Raw genomic sequence first — 11588 nt, forward strand, 5'->3', positions numbered from 1 at the left:
TTTTACTTTTATATTCCCAGGGTATGACACTTGGTAGGGGTTCTAAAAAATGTTAGCTGAAATAATGCAGATATTGATGGATGCTCACAAACTGCCCAATAGCCAACTGCTTTTTTTTTTTTTTCCAAATGACGTAAATTTTTTATATGGGGAACTGCATTATAAAGTGTTCCTTCTTAAACATACAAAAATGAAAAGGGACACACACGCAAAAAAACATATAATTTAAGTTTGTATATATTTTGACCACAAATTATTTAATATACCAAGAGACTTCTTTTTTTTGTTTGTTTTTTTTAAATTTTATTTATTTATTTTTTTTTAAATTTTAAAATTTTTAATTCTTACATGCATTCCCAAACATGAACCCCCCTCCCACCTCCCTCCCCATAGCATCTCTCTGGGTCATCCCCATGCACCAGCTCCAAGCACGCTGTATCCTGCATCAGACATAGACTGGCGATTCAATTCTTACATGATAGTATACATGTTAGAATGTCATTCTCCCAAATCATCCCACCCTCTCCCTCCTTCTGAGTCCAAAAGTCCATTATACACATCTGTGTCTCTTTCCCTGTCTTGCATAAAGGGTCGTCATTGCCATCTTCCTAAATTCCATATATATGTGTTAGTATACTGTATTGGTGTTTTTCTTTCTGGCTTACTTCACTCTGTATAATCGGCTCCAGTTTAATCCATCTCATCAGAACTGATTCAAATGAATTCTTTTTTACGGCTGAGTAATACTCCATTGTGTATATGTACCACAGCTTTCTTATCCATTCATCTGCTGATGGACATCTAGGTTGTTTCCATGTCCTAGCTATTATAAACAGTGCTGCGATGAACATTGGGGTACATGTGTCTCTTTCAATTCTGGTTTCCTCGGTGTGTATGCCCAGAAGTGAGATTGCTGGGTCATAAGGTAGTTCTATTTGCAATTTTTTAAGGAATCTCCACACTGTTCTCCATAGTGGCTGTACTAGTTTGCATTCCCACCAAAAGTGTAGGAGGGTTCCCTTTTCTCCACACCCTCTCCAGCATTTATTGCTTGCAGATTTTTGGATCGCAGCCATTCTGACTGGTGTGAAGTGGTACCTCATTGTGGTTTTGATTTGCATTTCTCTAATAATGAGTGATGTTGAGCATCTTTTCATGTGTTTGTTAGCCATCCGTATGTCTTCTTTGGAGAAATGTCTATTTAGTTCTTTGGCCCATTTTTTGATTGGGTCGTTTATTTTTCTGGAATTGAGCTGCAGAAGTTGTTTGTATATTTTTGAGATTAGTTGTTTGTCAGTTGCTTCATTTGCTATTATTTTCTCCCATTCAGAAGGCTGTCTTTTCACCTTGCTTATATTTTCCTTTGTTGTGCAGAAGCTTTTAATTTTAATTAGATCCCATTTGTTTATTTTTGCTTTTATTTCCAGAATTCTGGGAGGTGTATCATAGAGGATCCTGCTGTGATTTATGTCTGAGAGTGTTTTGCCTATGTTCTCCTCTAGGAGTTTTATAGTTTCAGGTCTTACATTTAGATCTTTAATCCATTTTGAGTTTATTTTTGTGTGTGGTGTTAGAAAGTGATCTAGTTTCATTCTTTTACAACTGGTTGACCAGTTTTCCCAGCACCACTTGTTAAAGAGATTGTCTTTACTCCATTGTATATTCTTGCCTCCTTTGTCAAAGATAAGGTGTCCATATGTGTGTGGATTTATCTCTGGGCTCTCTATTTTGTTCCATTGATCTATATGCCTGTCTTTGTGCCAGTACCATACTGTCTTGATGACTGTGGCTTTGTAGTAGAGCCTGAAGTCAGGCAAGTTGATTCCTCCAGTTCCGTTCTTCTTTCTCAAGATTGCTTTGGCTATTCGAGGTTTTTTGTATTTCCATACAAATCTTGAAATTATTTTTTCTAGTTCTGTGAAAAATGTTGCTGGTAGCTTGATAGGGATTGCATTGAATTTGTAAATTGCTTTGGGTAGTATATTCATTTTCACTATATTGATTCTTCCGATGCATGAACATGGTATATTTCTCCACCTATTAGTGTCCTCTTTGATTTCTTTCATCAGTGTTTTATAGTTTTCTATATATAGGTCTTTAGTTTCTTTAGGTAGATATATTCCTAAGTATTTTATTCTTTTCGTTGCAATGGTGAATGGAATTGTTTCCTTAATTTCTTTTTCTACTTTCTCATTATTCGTGCATAGGAATGCAAGGGATTTCTGTGTGTTGATTTTATATCCTGCAACTTTACTATATTCATTGATGAGCTCTAGCAATTTTCTGGTGGAGTCTTTAGGGTTTTCCATGTAGAGGATCATGTCATCTGCAAACAGTGAGAGTTTTACTTCTTCTTTTCCTATTTGGATTCCTTTGATTTCTTTTTCTGCTCTAATTGCTGTGGCCAAAACTTCCAGAACTATGTTGAATAGTAGCGGTGAAAGTGGACACCCTTGTCTTGTTCCTGACTTTAGCGGAAATGCTTTCAATTTTTCACCATTGAGGATAATGTTTGCTGTGGGTTTGTCATAGATAGCTTTTATTATGTTGAGGTATGTTCCTTCTATTCCTGCTTTCTGGAGAGTTTTTATCATAAATGGATGTTGAATTTTGTCAAAGGCCTTCTCTGCATCTATTGAGATAATCATATGGTTTTTATTTTTCAATTTGTTAATGTGGTGAATTACATTGATTGATTTGCGGATATTGAAGAATCCTTGCATCCCTGGGATAAAGCCCACTTGGTCATGGTGTATGATCTTTTTAATGTGTTGTTGGATTCTGATTGCTAGAATTTTGTTGAGGATTTTTGCATCTATGTTCATCAGTGATATTGGCCTGTAGTTTTCTTTTTTTGTGACATCTTTGTCAGGTTTTGGTATTAGGGTGATGGTGGCCTCATAGAATGAGTTTGGAAGTTTACCTTCCTCTGCAATTTTCTGGAAGAGTTTGAGGAGGATAGGTGTTAGCTCTTCTCGAAATTTTTGGTAGAATTCAGCTGTGAAGCCGTCTGGACCTGGGCTTTTGTTTGCTGGAAGATTTCTGATTACAGTTTCAATTTCCGTGCTTGTGATGGGTCTGTTAAGATTTTCTATTTCTTCCTGGTTCAGTTTTGGAAAATTGTACTTTTCTAAGAATTTGTCCATTTGTTCCACGTTGTCCATTTTATTGGCATACAATTGCCGATAGTAGTCTCTTATGATCCTTTGTATTTCTGTGTTGTCTGTTGTGATCTCTCCATTTTCATTTCTAATTTTATTGATTTGATTTTTCTCTCTTTGCTCCTTGATGAGTCTGGCTAATGGTTTCTCAATTTTATTTATCCTTTCAAAGAACCAGCTTTTGGCTTTGTTGATTTTTGCTATGGTCTCTTTTGTTTCTTTTGCATTTATTTCTGCCCTAATTTTTAAGATTTCTTTCCTTTTACTAACTCTGGGGTTCTCCAACTCTTCCTTTTCTAGTTGCTTTAGTTGTAGAGTTAGGTTATTTATTTGACTTTTTTCTTGTTTCTTGAGGTATGCCTGTATTGCTATGAACTTTCCTCTTAGCACTGCTTTTATAGTGTCCCACAGGTTTTGGGTTGTTGTGTTTTCATTTTCATTAGTTTCTATGCATATTTTGATTTCTTTTTTGATTTCTTCTGTGATTTGTTGGTTATTCAGAAGTGTGTTGTTCAACCTCCATATGTTGGAATTTTTAATAGTTTTTCTCCTGTAATTGAGATCTAATCTTAATGCATTATGGTCAGAAAAGATGCTTGGAATGATTTCGATTTTTTTGAATTTATCAAGTTTAGATTTATGGCCCAGGATGTGATCTATCCTGGAGAAGGTTCCATGAGCACTTGAAAAGAAGGTGAAATTCATTGTTTTGGGGTGAAATGTCCTATAGATATCAATTAGGTCTAACTGATCTAATGTATCATTTAAAGTTTGCGTTTCTTTGTTAATTTTCTGTTTAGTTGATCTGTCCATAGGTGTGAGTGGGGTATTAAAGTCTCCCACTATTATTGTGTTATTGTTGATTTCCCCTTTCATACTTGTTTGCATTTCTCTTACATATTGCGGTGCTCCTATATTGGGTGCATATATATTTATAATTGTTATATCTTCTTCTTGGATTGTTCCTTTGATCATTATGTAGTGGCCTTCTTTGTCTCTTTTCACAGCCTTTGATTTAAAGTCTATTTTATCGGATATGAGTATTGCCACTCCTGCTTTCTTTTGGTCTCTATTTGCGTGGTATATCTTTTTCCAGCCCTTCACTTTCAGTCCGTATGTGTCCCTTGTTTTGAGGTGGGTCTCTTGTAAGCAGCATATAGAGGGGTCTTGTTTTTGTATCCATTTGGCCAGTCTTTGTCTTTTGGTTGGGGTGTTCAACCCATTTACATTTAAGGTGATTATTGATAAGTATGATCCCGTTACCATTTACTTTATTGTTTTGGGTTCGGGTTTATACACCCTTTTCGTGTTTTCTGTCTAGAGGATATCCTTTAGAATTTGTTGGAGAGCTGGTTTGGTGGTGCTGAATTCTCTCAGCTTTTGCTTGTCTGTAAAGCTTTTGATTTCTCCTTCGTATTTGAATGAGATCCTTGCTGGATACAGTAATCTGGGCTGTAGGTTATTGTCTTTCATCACTTTAAGAATGTCTTGCCATTCCCTCCTGGCCTGAAGAGTTTCTATTGAAAGATCAGCTGTTATCCTTATGGGAATCCCCTTGTGTGTTATTTGTTGTTTTTCCCTTACTGCTTTTAATATTTGTTCTTTGTGTTTGATCTTTGTTAATTTGATTAATATGTGTCTTGGGGTGTTTCGCCTTGGGTTTATCCTATTTGGAATTCTCTGTGTTTCTCGGACTTGGGTGAATATTTCCTTCCCCATTTTAGGGAAGTTTTCAACTATTATCTCCTCAAGGATTTTCTCATGATCTTTCTTTCTGTCTTCTTCTTCTGGGACTCCTATAATTCAAATGTTGGATTGTTTCATATTGTCCTGGAGGTCTCTGAGATTGTCCTAATTTCTTTTAATTTGTTTTTCTTGTTTCCTCTCTGATTCATTTATTTCTACCATTCTATCTTCTATTTCACTAATCCTATCTTCTGCCTCCGTTATTCTACTATTTGTTGCCTCCAGAGTGTTTCTGATCTCATTTATTGCATTATTCATTATATTTTGACTCTTTTTTATTTCTTCTAGGTCCTTGTTAAACCTTTCTTGCATCTTCTCAATCCTTGTCTCTAGGCTATTTATCTGTGTTTCCATTTTGATTTCAAGATTTTGGATCATTTTCACTATCAATATTCGGAATTCCTTCTCCGGTAGATTCCCTACTTCTTCCTCTTTTGTTTGGTTTGGTGGGCAACTCTTCTGCTCCTTTACCTGCTGAGTATTCCTCTGTCTCTTCATCTTGGTTATATTGCTGCGTTTGGAGTGGCCTTTTTATATTCTGGGAATTTGTGGAGTTCTCTTTATTATGGAGCTTCCTTACTTTGGGTGGGGTTGTATCAGTGGCTTGTCAAGGTTTCCTGTTTAGGGAGGCTTGTGTTGGAGTTTTGGTGGGTGGAGCTGGGTTTCTTCTCTCTGGAGTGCAGTGGAGTGACCCGTAATGGGTTATGAGACATCAAAGGTTTTGGGATAATTTTGAGCTGCCTGTATATTGAAGCTCAGGGGAGTGTCCCTGTGTTGCTGGAGAATTTGCGTGGTATGTCTTGTTTTGGAACTTGTTGGCCCTTGGGTGGAGTTTGGTTTCGGTGTAGGTGTGAAGGCATTTGATGAGCTCCTATTGCTTAATGTTCCCTGAATTCAAGAGTTCTCTAATGTTTTCAGGCTTTGGATTTAAGCCTCCTGCTTCTGGTTTTCAGTTTTATTTTTACAGTAGCCTCTAGACTTCTCCATCTATACAGCACCAATGATAAAACATCTAGGTTAAAGATGAAACGTTTCTCCACATTGAGGGACACTCAGAGAGGTTCACTGAGTTACATGGAGAAGAGAAGATGGAGGGGGTAGTTAGAGGCAACTGGAATGAGATGCAGTGAGATTAAGAGAGGAGAGAGCAAGCTAGTCAGTAGTCACTTCCTTATGTGCGCTCTATAGTCTGGACCACTCAGGTGGTATTTACAGAGTTATACAGGGAAGAGGAGAGGGAGGAAGTAGACAGAGGTGACCAGGAGGATAAGAGAGAGGAATGAGTAGGAGAGAGACAAATCCTGCCAGTAACCAGTTCCTTAGGTGTTCTCTACCGTCTGGAACACACAGAGATTCACAGAGTTGGATAGAGAAGAGATGGGGGAGAAAAGAAACAGAGGCCACCTGGTGGAGAAAAAGGAGAGTCCAGAGGAGGAGAGAGTGGTCAAGCCAGTAATCTCGCTCTCAGGTAAACTTGGGTAGTGAAGTTTGGGTTTTTAAATGTACAAAATTGACAACAAAAACCTAAGAGCAAAGATTAAAAATCTAGAGTTGATGTTGGATTTTCAAAGATACAATATTAAAGAAAAGCAGAAGGAAAAAGGAAGAAAGAAAAAAAAATTATTAAAAAACAAACAAACAAACAAAAGAAAAAAAAAACACACCAACAACCATCCAAAGAGTATATATGGTGTTTGCCTTAAAAAAAAAAAAAGGAATAATAGGTTATAGAAATAAAAATTAGAGGAGAAATAGAAGACTTAACAATTGAAAAAAAACTAGAAAAAAAAGAAAAAAAAACAAAAAAGCAAAAAGCAAAAAAAAAAAAAAAAAAGGAATGATTTTAAAAATATTAAAAATATTTCTGGCCCTTCTCTGATGTTATGGGCCGTGTGGGCTCACTTCCAAGGTGGTTCCCTCTGTTTAACTTCTTCTGTTTGCTGGTTTTTTAGGCTCACTAGTTCAGTCACGCTGTGGGGAGGGGGATGCTGCAAACAAACAGCACTGTCGTGTGCACACCGCATCTCAGCCCCACTTGACCTGTCATTTCTCGCGGTGCACAAACCGCTCTGGCTCTACGATGCTCATCCGGGAACCGTCTGGGGCCGGCCCTAGGCTGCGTGCACTTCCCCGGTCCAAGCCGCTCAGGTTCGGCGCTCAGGCAGCCCTCAGAGGCACAGATTCGGCTGGGACTGTGCTTTGTGCCCTTCCCAGGTCCGAGTAGCTCAGGAGTTTGGCGAGCACGATCACCGCAGCTTGTCACCTTTTCCGCCGCTGCCGCTCAGCTCTCTGGGTGGACCACTGGCGCACCCCGTGAGGCAGACTGTGACTGTCCAGCACCCCCAGAAGTCTTAGCAAAGGAGCCTGCTTGCAGTTAGGTAAGTCAAGTCTCTCCGGGTCTGCAATTGCCCCTTTCCAGTCCTTACGGCTCTGGCTGCCTGTCCCCGGTGGGGAATGGTCTGCAGCTTGCTTTTTCCGTTCCGTCCTTTGTTCTGTGCTCGGTCCTGGCGGTGTCTTATGTTCGAGTTTTTCGCGTGGTAGCTATCCCACAATCTGGTTTGCTAGCCTAAGTTAGATCGTTCTGGTTGCGCGTGGGGTGTTCCTGCCCAATTCTTACAAAGCTCTGCAGCCCGCGCCTCCTGCACGTCCCTGCCCTGCTCCCACTTCCCAATGGCGGATGCAGGCGTCTGTGCTGCTTTTCCGCTGAGGGAGTTACTGTTGGGCTTGTAATCTGTTGGTTTTAATTATTTATCTATTTTTCCTTCCTGTTATGTTGCCCTCTGTGTTTCCAAGGCTCGCCACAGACTCAGCAGGGAGAGTGTTTCCTGGTGTTTGGAAACCTCTCTTCTTAAAATTCCCTTCCCGGGACAGGCTTCCCTTCCCGGGACAGGCTTCCCTTCCCGGGACGGAGCTCCCTCCCCACCTCCTTTGTCTCCTTTTTCGTCTTTTATATTTTTCCCTACCTGTTTTTGAAGAGAATGGTCTGCTTTTCTGGTTGCCTGATGTCCTCTGCCAGCCTACAGAATTTGTTTTGTGGAGTTTGCTCGGCGTTGAAATGTTTTTTTGAGGAATTTGTGAGGGAGAAAGTGATCTTCCCGTCCTATTCCTCCGCCATCTTTCCCTCTCTGGAGACTTCTTTGAAGTACCATGAAAAAGTCCAGAAAAGATGAGTCATATTATTAGATCTTTTAACATATAATTTCCCATAGATCTCAAATTAACATAAGGAGTGATGTTTGTTTGTTTAATTTTTCCAGCAAACTTAACCATAACCCTTTGTTAAAATATTCTATTATATGTAGATTTATTCTCAAGCTATTTTCACTGTGGGATAATTTGTACTTTGCTATGCTGAATTTTAAAAAAGTTAGCACGTTATGAAAAAGTATCCCAAAACTCTTGGAGCACAAATGTCACTAAAATTTGAAGACTGAATGCTAAGTAATCTAGAGATTTAATATGAAATAATATAAACCATCTCTTTAAATTTCAAGAAAGCTCTGTTCCCTTAGTAAAAAAAAGAAAATATGTAAATAATTTAAAAACCTATGTGCACATATTTGCTCTTTCAAAACACATACTGGCTTTTCTCTCATCAAAGAAAATTATGTAGAAAAGAAGCTGGATCAGATTGAAGGCTGATTTCTTGAAATCATAAATACTTATAAAATATCCAGGACAATCTATCTGACAGGCAGAGGACTATTATAGTTTGATTGAAGAAGGAATTCATAGGGCATGGACTCCATCTTAGGCCTATTCATGCTGATCATGCTCGTCCACATTTCCAGTGGACTCTGAACTCTGTGCTTAGTGCCTATGAAAATGACAACAGAAAGATAAGACCCCCTCCGGAGAGTGGAACCTTGAAAATCATATCTAGGTTACTCATCACCTAAGAGAAAACATACTCTAATCACCCCTTTCTCCAGACAGGCCATAATTTTTTTCTGTACCTATCAGAGTGTAACCTCAGGCTTATTGATTATTGGCTAATTGTTTGACTGTTTGAGCACATGAGCACATAGCACATGAATGATGGGGTTATTGGGATAGTGTTTTTCCTTGGTTTATATAAGTCTCAAGGAATTTAGAGTGGTGGGTTCAGACATGTACACATGGGGTATAAAAGATTTTTACAAATGCTAGTCAGGGTCCTTGGCTGAGACTCTGCCTTGGGCCCGCCAGTGTAATAAACTGCACTTCACTATCTACATTGTCCTTCTGAGTGAATTTCTTGCCCGGAATGCGTGGCTACAACATTTGGTGCTTTGGCCAGGAAACTTCTCACTTTGAGGAGACAGGTCTCATTTGAGGCCACCCCAAAGCTTTGTGGCTTGAATCTCCTAGAGGGAGGAAGGCTCCTCACTCCTCTGGAAGAATTCAGCCTTTCAACGCTGGGTTTCTTCACTTTGGCAGGTAGTGAATGGCAGCAAAGGAACTGAGCACTCAGGTGAGGAGGAACCCACATGGTAGGGTGGAAGAGGGGGCCTGATCACCCCCTGGGAGGGACCAGAATGGAGACACATAGGAAGCTGGTTTAGGTTGGTGACAATAGCTGCTTGGCACTCAGGTCAATGGCCATGCCAGGGATAATGAAAGGGAACTTAGGGTTTAAGAAAGCCAGTCAGGAAGTGTGTCCACATCATCTTAGGAAACACGCCAAGTGGTCACTGCAGGGTTTTAGAAAGAGAATATTGAAATTCATGTGCTCGTATTCTGCCCTCCCCCAGGAGGTACCCATGTGATTGTGACCCATCATCTCCCCTGCCAGTGGAAACAGGTAGATTGGCTTCTCAGGAAGGCCCTGGGACATGGGAATCCAGAGGTAAGAAGATGGGAGGAAGCGAATTTAAGGCCACTGTATTAGAGAATATGATTAAGAATTTGAAGAAAAGGATTCGATGGAGACTACAGGAGGAAAATGACACCCGGCTGGCTCCGCACCCTTTGTGAAGTCGAATGGCCTTCCATGGGTGTTGGCTGGCCACCAGAGGGAATTAAGGACTTAACTCTCATAAAGGCAGTCTATGCTATAGTTATGGGAAAGCCTGGAAACCCGGATCAGTTCCCGTATATAGACTCTTGGCTGGGAATAGCCCAAGACCCCCCTTCCCCCCACCAAAAAAAAAAAAAAATGGGCCCGTTTTTACACTCATGGTGGGGGAGGAAAAATCTTGATGGCTCAAAAGGTAACCAAGGATGAAAAGGAAATTTTACAGGACCCTAAAGGAGATGAACTTCCCCCACCACCGTATTGGATGATGATCCCGCCAGCTAATCTCACCGCGGCCACCAGAGGCCCAACCTGAGGAATCAACCCAAGACCGATAGGCCTCCCAGACTCCTCAATGGTCCCGACAGCTCCACAGGTTGTAGGGCTGCCCCACCCCCCCACCCCCAGCAGGCTCCAGCCTCAGCTGGAGGGACAATGAGCCCACCGGACTCTACCACCCTGGATGCTGCCACTACATTTCCTAAACTCTACCCTCCACTCCCAGTAAGTACTCCAGGACAAGGGTGGGGGGTGGGGGGGAACCAATGGAATTAAACAAAGGCTCCACTCTGCCAAAGAGCCAGAGGAAAGAATACACTTTTAGATGTCCCTTAGAGAAGTCCAACAACCTCCAATGATAGGGGAAGATGGTAATTATTACCAAGTTCCTGTAGCCTATTACTATCAGCACTTTTCATCAGCCAACATACTGAACTGGCAAAAACACACCACCTCTTACTCGGTGGAACCCCAGGGAATGACTAGACTAATACAGACTATTTTCCGCACCCATTGATCAACCTGGGATGATATAATGCAATTACTAGCATCCCTCTTCAGTACAGAAGAGAGATAGGATCAACACTGAGGCGAGGAAATGGTTACAGGAGATGGTTCCTGAGGGCTTTGCTAACTCAGAGAGGTGGATAGAACAAGACTTCCCCACTGACAGACCTAATTGAGACTATAATACAGAGAAGGGAAAAATCCAATTAGACAGATACTGGACAGTGATTATACAAGGACTTAAAAGGGGAGCCCAGAGGCCGATGGACATGTCAAAACTGGCCAGAATAGTTCAGAAAGGGAATTAGCCACCTTCTGAATTTTACAGGAGACTTTGTGAAGCCTACAGACTCTATACACCCGTAGATCCAAAGCTACAGGCTCCCAGATTATTATCAATTTGACATTTATCTCACAAGCATGTCCTGACATAAAACAAAAGCTTCAAAAGACTGAGGGAGTTCTATCCATGCCTAGTTCTCAGCTTATTGAAATAACAGATAAGGTGTTCCAAAATAGGGACACAGAAATGGAAAAGAAATATGAGAAAAGGTATAAAGACGAACAGAAGAGAACAGAAGACAGGTTTGCAATGTTGGCTGTTGCACTTGGAAAGCCTTCTGAAGACTTTTCCACCACCAAAGGAAAGAAACCCCCGTAGCTTCGAGGTCAGGACTGCCCTCCAACTGGTCCCAATGAAGGCCTTGGGCTCCATTACAGCCAAATCAATGCTCCCAATGCCGTGAGTTCAGTCACTGGAAGAACGAGTGCCCAGAAGGCAGAAGGGAAAATAAACCCTTCCCAGTAACAAAACTCACTAACATTGAGACTGCATAGGGATGCCGGGGCTCAAAGACATCAGGTCCCTGAGAGTCCATGGTAACTTTAAAAATTGGAGA

The sequence above is a fragment of the Capra hircus genome, chromosome 19, assembly GCF_001704415.2.
Source record: "Capra hircus breed San Clemente chromosome 19, ASM170441v1, whole genome shotgun sequence".
In the NCBI taxonomy this organism is placed as follows: Eukaryota; Metazoa; Chordata; class Mammalia; order Artiodactyla; family Bovidae; genus Capra; species Capra hircus.